General features: G+C 39.6%; 1 pseudogene; it reads right to left on the reverse strand.

The window, feature by feature from the left end:
* Positions 1-846: 846 nt before the first annotated feature.
* Positions 847-3,547, reverse strand: LOC144249261 (mesoderm-specific transcript homolog protein pseudogene; annotated as a pseudogene).
* Positions 3,548-13,386: the final 9,839 nt, after the last annotated feature.

Here is a 13,386-nt window from a genome sequence, read left to right on the forward strand (position 1 = left end):
ATCACATTCCACCATCATTTCTAACCCCATGCCCTCTCCCTTCCCCTCCGACTCCTCTGCCCTATCTAGAGTTCATCTATTCCTCCCATGCAATTGGTTCTTAATGTCTGTCATTTTAGGAAATTCTGTAAATAATTTAGATTTAGTTTACTCAGAAATTACACATGTTTAATAAGGGTTCACTGCTTTGGCAGAGTAAAGGTATGCCAGTGTAGTGTCCTTATAAACTATACACAATGTGTTGGCAAATCATACTCTTACACCATACTTTAAAATACTGCATCACTTAAACAAGTATTTTAACAAAATGTCTATCATTTGAAGCAGCTGATGAAACTAATCCAAAGTATGAAAAGGGATATTCACTCTCACTTAAGCTATGTTGCTTTAAAAACTTTAAAAACCATGTACCTTTTAAGCCTTTCAAGAAGAGGTAACAGGCCCCACGCCTCATTCTTTACTGTGGAATTCCAATTGGAGTTGGGCCAGAAATTAGCACTGTCAGAGACTTCAGCAAAGTCCACAGAAGTGTTAAGTCTTTTAAGCAAAAGAATGTCTAATGCCTGTCTCTATGCATCCATGAGAAGTCGTGATCAACAGAATTTCTTAATAAACAAAAGACAAGTCTACATACTTAATCAGACGTCAAAGGAATGAGGTGGACTATTTTGTCAGAATTTCTATTGCCTTCTTTCTATATTCTGTTCCATCAATGTGAGTAAAGTGGACTTTTGTGAGAGAACAGTGTTTGATTGCCAGGACCTCTTTGGGGCATTTCTTCCTAAGTGGAATCCACAACAGATACCGAAGTGGGGGTGATAATATACAAAAGATACTCTTTCCAGCTCAGAAGGAGTTGATGAAGCCCATACATGCATTCAAGAACCCATGGGATCCTCTAGCTGTGGGTAGTGGCTAATCTGTTCATCCAGAATCGACACTGTAGACCACAGCAGCGTTTTCCTGTACAGCTCCAAAAGTTCTGAATGGGATTTATAGGATCCAATGGCCCAAAGATAAAATGAATGGGAATAGTTACAGAGGCAAGAGCCCCCACCCAGCATCCTCTACACGTCTGATTGATGTAAGAGACTGTCAATCACCAAGTTCCTGTCATTGTTTCCAGTCCCTGCCAATATATCCCACAGCTCACTCTCGGAGGATTGAGTGTATGGTCCAAAGACTGGGGAAAAACCTCGAGAAAATACAAAGAAGTCCATCAACCTCGTGAAGATGGGTGACAGCACACCTCCAACTTTAAGTAGTTTTTGGAGAAGAAGAGGCTGATGAGTCTTAGAAAAGATACCTCCATTTGACAGACAGAGACTCTTTATGGTAAGCTGGCTGGATCCATTTTGTTTGAACCTATACAGCAGCTCCTGAGCAACAATGTCTCCACACTCGTGAGACAACAGGTTGAGTCCTATTATAGCGCCTCCATGATGCTGGCCTGCTCAAATATGGAATAGTGGTGTGGTCTCCATTTGTTACTGAAGCCAAAGCCTAAGAATTCAAGGGCAATCATTGGATGAAACCTCAGAGTCAGACCTTCCCAAATCTTATACCAGTCATAGCTGGAAGTTGGAAAGCCATGTAAAAGCACATTATCTCAGGACTGCCAACTACAACCACAGAGCCCTAGTAGAAGATGTACAATCCCATATAGGTGAAAAACTTGTCAGAAGTCTTCCATGAGTGCAGCCTGACTCAGGTAAGACCTGGGCTACAGGACTCCATGTTTGTGGGACCGGGCACGCATGTGCTCCAAAAATTTCTTTTAAAAAACCGTGTTGTTTATCAAAAAGTGACCCATGCTCATCCATGCTGATAGAAATCAGAATAGAGGTTGCTTGTGGGATGTGACAATTGAGTGGACAGGGGCCAGAGGGATCTTTCTGGAGTGATGGAGATGTTATATATCTTACTGGTGGTATATCATTATTGGGTTATATCTTGATTGGGCTTTGTATTATGAATGGGTTACACAAGTATATACATTTGTCAAAACGCAGATGATAGAGCTGGCCATGTGGTGCCACCTGTGATATCAGCTACTTGGGAAGCTAAAGCAGGAGGATCTCAAGTTAGAGATAGCCTGGGCAGCTTAGTGAGACTCTGTCTCAAAATTTTAAACAATTTTAAAAAGTTGGGGATGATGAAACTCAGTGGTAGAGTACCCCTGGATTCAATCCCCAACACTGCAAAAAACAAACTAACAAAAAATTCCAGTTCAGGTCATGCATTTAAGATCTGTGTGCTTCGCTGAAGATAAATTTTTTTTTTTTTTTTTTTTTTTTTGGCACCAGGGATTGAACTCGGGGGCACTCAACTACTAAGCCACATCCCCAGCCCCATTCTGTATTTTATTTAGAGACAGTGTCTCACTGAGTTGCTTAGAGCCTCACTCTTGCTGAGGCTGGCTTTGAACTCGCAATTCTCCTGTCTCAGCCTCCGGAGCCACTGGGACTACAGGCGTGTGCCATCACGCCTGGCCTCATGAAGATAAATTTTTACCTCAATTAAAAATATCTTTAAGGAAAACATGTTTATTAAACAAATAGAAATGTAAGTAAAAAAAAAATCAACATGACCTGTGATCCCATCACTCGAAGAGAAACATTTCAACATGGGTCCCCACACAGGAAGGATTCATGCAGAATATAGTGCCTTTTGATTTTTTATAAACAGTATACTAAGAACATACATAAAAGGCTCTTTATAATTGCCTTTTAAAGGATTAATTCGATAAACTAGATAAAAATCAGGATCCTCCATTAGTTGCCAAAGCTCATGGAGCCTGAGATGTCCCAGTACTGTCACTGTCAACAGCACTTCTTGAAGGTGAGACACCCCCCTAAAGAGCTTCCTGGACCGAGAGCCATCCTCAGGTTATGGCGCTAATATTGCTAAATCTTAACTACCAAATTATCACTAACAGTACATCTTCAGGCTGATACCAAATTTACGATCAGCTTCTGTTTTTGAGAACATTCTAGTGACTAAGTACTCCAAGTATCACCTCAGAATTCATTCTTCTGTCCCCTCTGATTATATTAAACTGTTAGAAGATCCAATTTATAGCATGTTACTATTATATTTATTGTTTAATTTGTACAGATTCTAATGCAATACAGAGTCCTACATAATTGTATGGCTAGATTGTTGTGATCCATATCCTCATAAACTCACCACAGCCTGAGATTATACAGGCAAATCTCACATTTATATCAGAAATTCAGACCACATCAAACTTAAGACAGAATATTTGAAGTCAACAAAGCCACAGCACATCTCCAGTGCTAAATCCAGCTCCACAAGAAGACAACATGTAGGTGAATATTTAGTGGTTTCTTTGTTTCCTGATGTGGGTACATAGCCTCAGACAGGAGAATTATTTGAAACTACCCAGAAAATCAGAAAAGCAAGGACGAGAAGCAAAGATCTGTGAGAAAGAGAAATGTCTTTAGCTTTACACTTTTGGCAAGCGATAAAAGGCAGCTTTAGTGACAGCAGCCAGATGGAGATCAAATGACAACTGTGAGTTCATAATGGTCTCCAGCACTCTGGCAAGCACAGGGGCAGTAGGGGAAGTGGGAGGGGTCAGTTTTACTGGTACTACAAGCCAATCTGGTGCACATCAGCATTATCTGACGTCAGCTAAAACCAGTTCTGAGGCACTGCTGCCTCGGGACCAGCTGCTAAATGCTGAAAGCACCCTGGCCTGCCTCTGTGTGTGCCCTGAGCTCCTGCCTATGACATTTACAGGACGCTACCAGTTAATTTATGCTCCCCGCAGCAGGAAGGATCCAGATGTTGAGGCTGCAGTTGCTGATTTGAAAGGAGTTCACAAATACAGGAAGCTCTCAGAGGATAAAAGAAAACATAAGGGTATTCTACAGTGAATTTGAGAAACTCATTGTTCTCTATTTTAAAATGCACACATGAGAAGTGTTTGAATAACATCAAGCCTGTTCCTTAGCACACAGAAATACATCATTCCACATTATCAAAACGGCCTAAAGATCTAAAGTGCACAAACGGGGAAGTTTGATTCGTCTGTTGAGTAGGAACTGTATATTGGGTTTATCTGGGGTTGCACTAACATTCAGAGGAATTTTTCACAGTAGGTGAGGACTTTTGTCATCAGTAACAATGGCCCAAATGTTAAAGAAAATAATAATAAGTGCAATATTTTGCTTAGATGAAGGAGTTAAGAACAAATAATTGTAGAGGGGAACTGGAAAATGGATGTCATATAACTACATTGATGGCATCCTACTATACACTGTGTACTTTAAGTGCTGTATGAATATTCGTTATCTCATTTAATATTCATAATAAACTTACAGCTTTTGTCAGGAAATTGACAAAAGAAGTTAGGTTTCTTGCCCAAACTTGACTTGAGTCACGTTCTGAACACTACACTGATGTCATGTGAACTGAAGTTGTTCTGGAGGAAGATTATAGGTGGTTAAGGATGTGAGATCCTGGCGCAGCCACTTAACTGTGGGTCCTTTGAGCCAGGAGTTTGCTTAACCTCATCAAAAGGCTTCAGCCTACTTAGCAATGAAAAACGATAGTAGCCTCATGGATTATTGTAAGAGTCTCGTGATGTCATATAAATAAAAATTTGCTCATAGTGCCAAGCATATGATAAGTATTTAACAAATTAGTTGTTGATATTAATGGGTAACAAGCATAATCAGAGAGAGTTTTTAAAGAAGCTGTCAGGCTCTGAAGCTATTACAATGGTGGTGATGGCACAACTTCTTAATCTTTCAAAACATCCTGGAAACCAATTCACTATTGCACACATTTTACAAGAAAGTCTTCTCAACGGTGCACATGGGTTGAAGTTTTGACATCTCTGGTTGTTGACAACTATGCTAATATGTGTTTTAGGTTAAGAGGATAACCTTATTGATAAAAACTTACAAAAGAATGAAGGGAGGGGCTGGGGATGTGGCTCAAGCGGTAGCGCGCTCGCCTGGCATGCGTGCGGCCCGGGTTCGATCCTCAGCACCACATACCAACAAAGATGTTGTGTCCGCCGAGAACAAAAAAATAAATATTAAAAATTCTCTCTCTCTCACTCTCTCTTTAAAAAAAAAAAAAAAAAAAAAAGAATGAAGGGAAACACCCATGTCATGAATGACAAGAAGTAACCTAAGAAAAAACTAAATCACAGCATTGTAAAAGCCTAGCATTAAGGGCTCCCCACAGCTAGAACCAAAGAAATGAGGATTGCCTTCAGACCTAAGGCAAGTTTAGCTTCAGGATCACAGATGGACTTGTTTTGATAGTTTACATAAAAGACGTAAATCCAAACTTACAAAGTGGAGTAGAGGGTCCAGTTGCTAAGGATAATTAGAGACATGCCAAATTAACCAAACTTAATTCAAATAGTCATTAAACAATCACCCCACCTGGTTTTCAGTCGTTTTACCATCTGTTGTAGCTGTTTCTTCTCAGATGGGAGAGTTCCCTCTCGCTCCCAGGTGTGACCTGTTTATTAGGACTCAGTGCCAAATCATACTGCAGAGCATTTGGTAACCAGACAATGTATTGAGGTTAACACCGCAAGTTCTAACAACCACAGCTGACCTGTGCGGATGGACTGAAATTTTTGAAAGCTCAAATCAAAGCCGAAGAAAAGGAACTGTGTTTTTTTTTAATTCCTTAGATACAGTCTCTGGTGATTGAATTCTTCAGGACCAAGAAAATAACTTTTGTGGTAAGGTAAGTATTACAGGTTTTTCTAGTGACTGCAGAAAATCATAGAATAATAACAGAATAAAAAAAAATTATTAAGTCAAGAGTGTTAGAGGTAGAATTGACTGAGAGAATAACCTTTTCCATTTCCAGTCATAACCAGAGTGTGTCTCAGGGGCTACAGGTGAGTTGGGGTCAGACCTGCAGACTTCTGCCCTGACCCCCACTCGCAGAAGGCTGCTTCAGCCACACCTGGCCTTCTATCCATCTACATGTGAGGAGTGTGCCTTCTCTGTCTTTTGGGAAAAGGGAATTTTTCTTTAAAAAAAAAATGCTTACAAATATTTGACAAATGAGGAAACCAAGGAATAGAGAAGGTAACCAACCTACCTCAAGTGACACATCATTCAAGCCACATTCCTGGAGAGACATCAAACTAGATTTATCATAGTTGGCTATGTATGCAAAGTAGCTATCTACATCTTATTTTACAGCATAATTTCAAAACTTCCTTAAATACAAACCAGACATAAGATATAAACAACCAACTAGGGATGAATAGAGTTAATTTGGATTAGATAGAGGGGAATGAAGGGAGGGAAGGGGGCATGGGGGGAGGAAGGAGAGGAGAATGAATCGGACATTACTACCCTATGTGCATAGGTGACTACCAGTGGGATTCTACATCATGTACAACCAGAAGAATGAGAAGTTATACTCCATTTATGTATGCTGTGTCAAAATGCATTCTACTGTCATATATAACTAATCAGAACACATTTTAAAAAGATCTAAACGACCAAATAAGTCTATAAACAGACCTTCGGTATTTGACAGTGATGCCTTCCCAAACAGGGAGGACAGCTTGCCAAGGCTGAAGCTCCAGCTGAGAAAGCAAAAAATCCCTGACACTTTTCAGCTTAGTGGCCAATGATACTAATAAGATTTCCCCTTCCTATATCTTAAGGGGATGAGTTGGAACATATGGCAAAAATCTGTGCAGGTCAATGACAGAATGCTAAGCACAATCCATCACTTTGCCACAAACTGATGGGGTCTATGAAGCTCAAATGTCGAGTGTCCGTAATGGACGGCCAGGAGACAGACCACTCACTGTGGTCTTTGCTTACTAAAAAGGAGGCTGCTTTGGACCTTTACAATATAAAGTCATGGGGTGGCCAGAAGAGTGCTGTCAGATAAACGTGGCTGTGGCCATCTTCTGAGACCAGTCCTCCAGAAAAAAAGGGCTCCAAAAGAGCACGTCCTAGGCTCTCTTCAAAAGATCACAGTCTCCCAGGGCTTAATCTTAAAGTATCCTGTTTTAATATTTAATATCTTCCAGACCTTGAGCCCGACATTTCATTGCCAAAGTAAAGCAGGACCAAAGAGAAATAGACGCATGCATATTATTCACAGGACAAAAGAAATCTTAGAAGCAATTTCAAAGTACAAGCTTTACTGACGGAAATTTCCAGTTAATAAAGATTAAATGCTTACAAGCGCTAAAGCCAGAGAGAGAGCTTAAAGTTCAAATAGCAGTAAAGAATGCTCTAATTTTCCTTTACTCCTTATTTCTTTTGTTTCAACCTCCTAAGTACTTCTCGATTTGCTTGTCTTCATCTTCATTGTGCTTCTTGCAGGTTTTCCACTATAATAAAGCACCCCATTTTTGTTCTATAAAATCTCCCAATCCAAAAATCAGCTTCATAAAACCTTTTAAGGTTGCTTTTCCTCATCATTATCATCTCTTTATGCTACACTGAAAGAACAAACCTTGAACCTTGGCAATTAAGCACCATTTAATCTATTGGGTTTTATGTGTGTGTACAATACAGACAAGTAGAGATCACAAATTCTTAGTTTACAAAATGGACCGGTTCATAGCTCCTGGAAAAATATAAGACAAAGGTTTGGGTGGGGTGGAGGGTGTATGAAAAATAAAGTGCAGATGCAGATAAGGGTCAAAATCCTCTGCAATTAAAAAATATGAGCAGCAGATAATATATATATATATATATATATATATATATATATATATCAGAATAGAATTCTATCAAGATTATCAAGATATCTTCCTTTCTAATATGTGAAAAGAGATCAGAAGGTTTATGGCCCTATGTTCTTGTTTATTCATTACATCTTTAAATACGTACATTTATTCCTTCAGCAATATCTGATTAAACAAATATTTACTAAGGGTCTATTCTATGTTAGGCACTGTTCTGGTCACTTAGAGATTGATTAATCAGTGAACAAAAAAAAAATCCTACCCCATTGAACTTATACTTGAAGGCTTAGGGTGGGCAGGAGAGGAGAGTCAGATAACAAATACAAATAACTAAAAAATAATATGAGAGGGTGATCAGTGGCATGATTTTAAAAAGAGAGAGAATGGGGTTTGGGGGCTCAGTAGTGCTACAGAGTAGAGGAGTTATAACTTAAGAGTGGACAGGATAAGCCTCAAATGAAGAGAACTGGAAGGGAGTAAACAGTATGGGTATCAGAAGAGAGAATATTCCAGGCATGCAATCAGTACAAAGGCCCTAAGGCTAAATGCGACCCATGCAGCCAGAGAGGAAGGAGTGAAACCTGAGTTTGAGACAAAAATCTATTTGCTGCCTCTGCTACAAGGGTGGGGATGAGGGGATCTACATAAGCTACATGCCTCTGCAGATGAGAAAACCCATTTTAGTGTTAGCAGCTAATCACAGTAGGGGATGCTTCCTGGTGTCAGCTCTGAGGGTTGCAGCCAGCGAAGCCAGATTCTTCTCCACTCCACTACTATTCAGTGATCTATTGCAGCTTTTATGGCTGGCTATGCCCTCCAGGGTTGCAGCAGACCCCACAGCAGCTCACTGCCAATTTCTTTCTGGGTTCTTGTCTTGCAAATTTGAAGAATAAAAGCCATAGATAATAATCAAAGGCAAAAGTGAAATGAATAGGATTTATTTAAGTGAGAAGAAAAGAGATAGAACTCTGGCAAGGCAAGAGGGGACCGGATAGCAGGTTGCCACTTAAATGTACTAGTCCAGGAGCTTATATAACTACCGGGTAGGGGCACTGATCAATATCTATGCTAATCAGGTCTTGGAAAAGTACCAACACTATTGGTCAAAATCTATGCTAATCAAGTCTTGGAAAAGTATCAATGCTATTGGTTTGGCCCGTGACCTTCTAATTGGTTGTGCCCTATTAACCCTTGAGTTTAAATTTTCCTGTAAACTCCATTCGGGTGCACCCCCACTTCCATTCCCCATCTTCCCACCCCACTACCACCCCCTGCTCTGGGACAAAGGCTTGGCTGGAATGTTTGGAATGTTTCTATAGATTTCATGGAGTGGTCTTCAAATTTGAAAAAAATCTTAATTGGAGTCCATTGTACACCCTATCTTATTTACGAGCATAGGGCAGTAAAAGATAACTCATCTGGGTAGGAATCAGATATATATATATATATATATATATATATATATATATATATATATATACAAAATACATTTCACTTTAAATGTACTATTTGATGGGTTTTACTATATTCAGAAAGTTGTACAATTATCACCACTATCAATATTAGAACACTTTCATCACAAGAAATAGATTTTACAGGGTGTTTTACACTACAGGAAGGACTTTGGATTTTACCGAGTTGCTGTCACTTTAGCAGCTAGAGGTGAAGGGACAAAGGACAAAAGCAGAGAAACCAGTTGTTACATTCATCCAGGTGGAACATGATGGTGGTGAGAAAAGGCTGAATGATTTTACATTTTGAAGTAAAGCCAATAGGATTTACTGATGGGCTGGATGTGGGTTGCAAGAGAAAAGAGTCAAGAAGAACACCTAGGTTTGACTGTTGGTGGAACTGCAAGGTAGTAAAACCACTCAGGAAAGCTGTGTGGAGATTTCTCAAAAAACTAGGAATGGAACCACCATATGATCCAGCTACCCCATTCCACAGTATATATCCAAAAGCTCTAAATTCAGCATCCTATAGGGATACAGTTGCATCAATGTTTACAGCAGCACAATTCACAATATCCAAGCTATGGAACCAACCAAGGTACCCTTCAATAGATGAATGAATAAAGAAAATATTCACTTCATGGTATATATACACCATGGAGTATTAGCCAGAAGGAAGAATGAAATTATGTCATTTGCTAGTGAATAGATGGAACTGGAGACTATCATGCTAAGTGAAACAAGCTAGACTCAGAAAGGTAAAGGTTGAATGTTTTCTCTGATATTCAGAAGCTAGTCCAAAATAATGGGGGAATAGAGAGGAAAAAGAGGGGTAGATTCCATTACAATAGGAGATCAGTGGACTGACTATCTAGAATAAGACTGAGGGGAAGGGAGAAGGGATGGGATAAGGTAAGAACAGTGGAAGGAATCTGACCAAACTTTCCTATGTACATATATGAATACACCACAGTGAATCTCACCATCATGTATATATCCATAAGACACTAACAAAACAAAAACCCTAAAAGTAAATAGCAGAACGATCAGTAGAGTAGAAGGAAGGGAAAGGGAAAATACTGGGGACGGAATTAAAGCAAATTATATTCCATGCTTGTATAATTGTGTCAAAATGAATCCTAATGTTCTGTATAACTAAAAAAAGAATCAACTTAAAAAAAACATAATAATACACAGGTTTGGGGCCAAACAAGGGGAAGAATGAAGTTACAATTGACCTATAGTAGGACAATAAGGAAGATTTAGGACAATAAAGAAGACATCTTTTGTCATTTTAAGTTGGAGATGCTTATTGTACACTCACACAAAGACCATGAGTAAGCTCTGAGGTTCAGAAGAGATGACTGACCTGGTTGGAAATACATTTGGGAGTCATCAGCATATAAATATTTAAGGACATGAGATCAGAAGAAGTCACCAAGAGAGTGAGTGAGGATATAGAGAAGAAGTCCAAGGACTGAGCTGTTAAGAGGTTAGGAAGAAGAAAACTTTGCAAAAGCAGGGCACAGTGGTATGTGCCTATAATCCCAGCTACTAAGCAGGCTGAGACAGGAGGATCACAAGTTTGAGGCCAGCCTGGGCAACTTCATGAGATCCTGTCTCAAAATAAAAAGGACTGAATGTGTAGTAGTTCAGTGGTAGAGCACCCCTGGATTCAATCCCCAGTACCACCAAATAAAAAAAAAAAAAAGGAAAAGAAAACTTTGCAAGGAAATTGATGAGTAAGTAGAATCACCTAGAATCACCACCTCTGTTTCAAAGATCGTAAACTCAGAAACCTAGTCAAGCAAGGTGCAGGAACAAAACCAATGGCTGAATACCAACTCAGACCACCTGCTTTTCTCACCAGTAATTAATCTATGTAGCAAAGACTTTCAGAACATTCCTCCTGTGATGGAAGCCTTCTGATGCACACTTTCCAGCTGGGAGATGGTGAGACAGGATAAAGAAATCCTCCTCATCTAACACCACCACTGACTGGGCCCTGTGTGGCTGGTGAAATGCAAATGCCTGGTGGCAGCACAAGATACTGACCCAAAGTTCCAAATGACACCATGAGTCCACTACCAGCGACTCTTAATAGTCAAAGAGAATTTCCTTACGGTAAAGATTTCACACACAAAAAGATGGCACTAGGGGTATTATATTAGTTTTTAACAATAGGTGACAACTTGCCGTAACATAGTAGCTTAAAGTAACATGTATTTGTTATCTCACAATTTCTGTCCATCAGAAGTCTGGGCATGGCTTAGCTGGATTCTCTTCTAGGGATCTCAGAAGGCTAAAAACCCATATTGGCCAGGCTCCATTACCATCTGAAGGCTTGACTAGGGAAGGATCTGTTCCTAAGTTTCTTTGAGTTGTTAGAAAATTTCATTTCCTTGCACAAGCTGTATTTGCTTCTTTCAAACCAACAGTGGAGAAATGGATCCAGTCTCTTCAGAGAAGGACTAGTTCTTTTCTGAAGGCCTCACCTGTAGAAAGTCAGGCCTGTCTAGAATAATGTCCCTTTCTTTAAATGAGAGTCAACTGATTAGGGACCCTAATCACACCTACAAAGTCCTTTCACCCTTGCAACGAAATGCAACATGATCATGGGTAGCCCAGCACCACTGCCACATTCTGTTGTGAACGCAAGAGAAGGCAGGGTGGATTATGCAGAGTGTAATACCAGGCACTGGAGATCATCAAGGTCATATTAGAATTTTGCCTACCACAGTGAAAGTCCAAGAACCTAAACCTTCATGTTAAATTCAAAGGGAAGTATTGACCCTAAAAAAAAAAAAAGGGTACATTTTTTTGGGTAGCAGTAATATTGTTTGAATAAACCTCTTTGGGTAACACTGAGAGACATTCACAGGCCTGCTTTGAGAAAATCACATCACCAGATCAATACAAACAAATAGACAAAACAACAATATCAAGAAATCAGCAACCTTATAGTTTATCAATGAAATATAATTCCTGAAAGGTGGTAAATCCATCTGTCAGTCAGAGGTAGTGGCACACAACTGTAATCCCAACAACTCGGGAGGCTGAGGCAGGAGGATCACAAGTTTGAGGCCAGCCTGAACAATTTAGTGAGATCCATCTCAAAATAACATAGAAAAAGGGCTGGAGATGTATCTCAGTGGTAGAATACTTCAACATAGGTGAGGTCCTGGATTCAATCCTCAGAATTGCAAAAAATCAAAAAACTATTCTAGTGATCTTATCTTTCTCCTCCCCTCTGCTCCCCCCCCCCATGGCCATGGTACTGGGGATTAAATCCAGGGCCTGTCCTATGCTGAAGCATTCTACGCAGAGCTATCTCCCCAGTCCTTTTTCTATTTTGTTCTGCTACGTGATCTCACTATGTTTCCCATGCTGGCCTGGAACTTTTAATTCTCTTGCCTCAATCTCCCTAATACTAGTAGTGTTTATAGATGTGCCATCACACTCCACTTGATCTTATCCTTTAATGTGAAAAATGATCTAATACTGATATAACAACATTTATTTTGATGTTAAAGAATTCAGTACTCTTTGAGAAAAAGAAACATTAATTCTCTATTATAGAACCAGTAGTAGAAATGTATATATGATAAGAGTGAAGAACATACAAAAATATTTTTAATATGAAAAGTAGGTAGCAGTACTAAAATAAGTTGTTTTGGTGTGTGTGTGTGTTGGGGGCCACTGGGGATTGAACTCAGGAGCACCCTACCACTTAGCCACATCCTAAGCCCTTTTTATTTTATTTTGAGACAGGGTCTCACTAAGTTGCTGAGGCTGGCCTTGAACTTGTGATGCTTATGCCTCAGACTCCTGAGAGGCCTACTGCACCACACCCACAGATTTAACAATTCCCATATGAGTTCCAAATATAGCCATTTGGCATTCTTATAAGTACTAAGTACAATGTCACTATAGGCCTGTGTACTTGTAGCACCTGGAGCTACCTGGAATAGTTTTTAAAAAATGACTTATTGGAGTTATACTGATTATAAAGCTCTATTTATCTACCTATCTAGCTATTATACTGATTTAGAGAAATTTCTGATTTATCACTAAACACCAACTCCTCCCAGAACTAATAACATAAATGATCTATGGCCACTCTAATATATAACTGCAATTTGTGTAGCTAAATGCAGTTCCTACTTCCACCCAGGAGGCCAACTTGGGAGAATCACAGATGAAATATTCTGGGTA

Source organism: Urocitellus parryii, chromosome 11 (genome assembly GCF_045843805.1).
Source record: "Urocitellus parryii isolate mUroPar1 chromosome 11, mUroPar1.hap1, whole genome shotgun sequence".
Classification (NCBI taxonomy): Eukaryota; Metazoa; Chordata; class Mammalia; order Rodentia; family Sciuridae; genus Urocitellus; species Urocitellus parryii.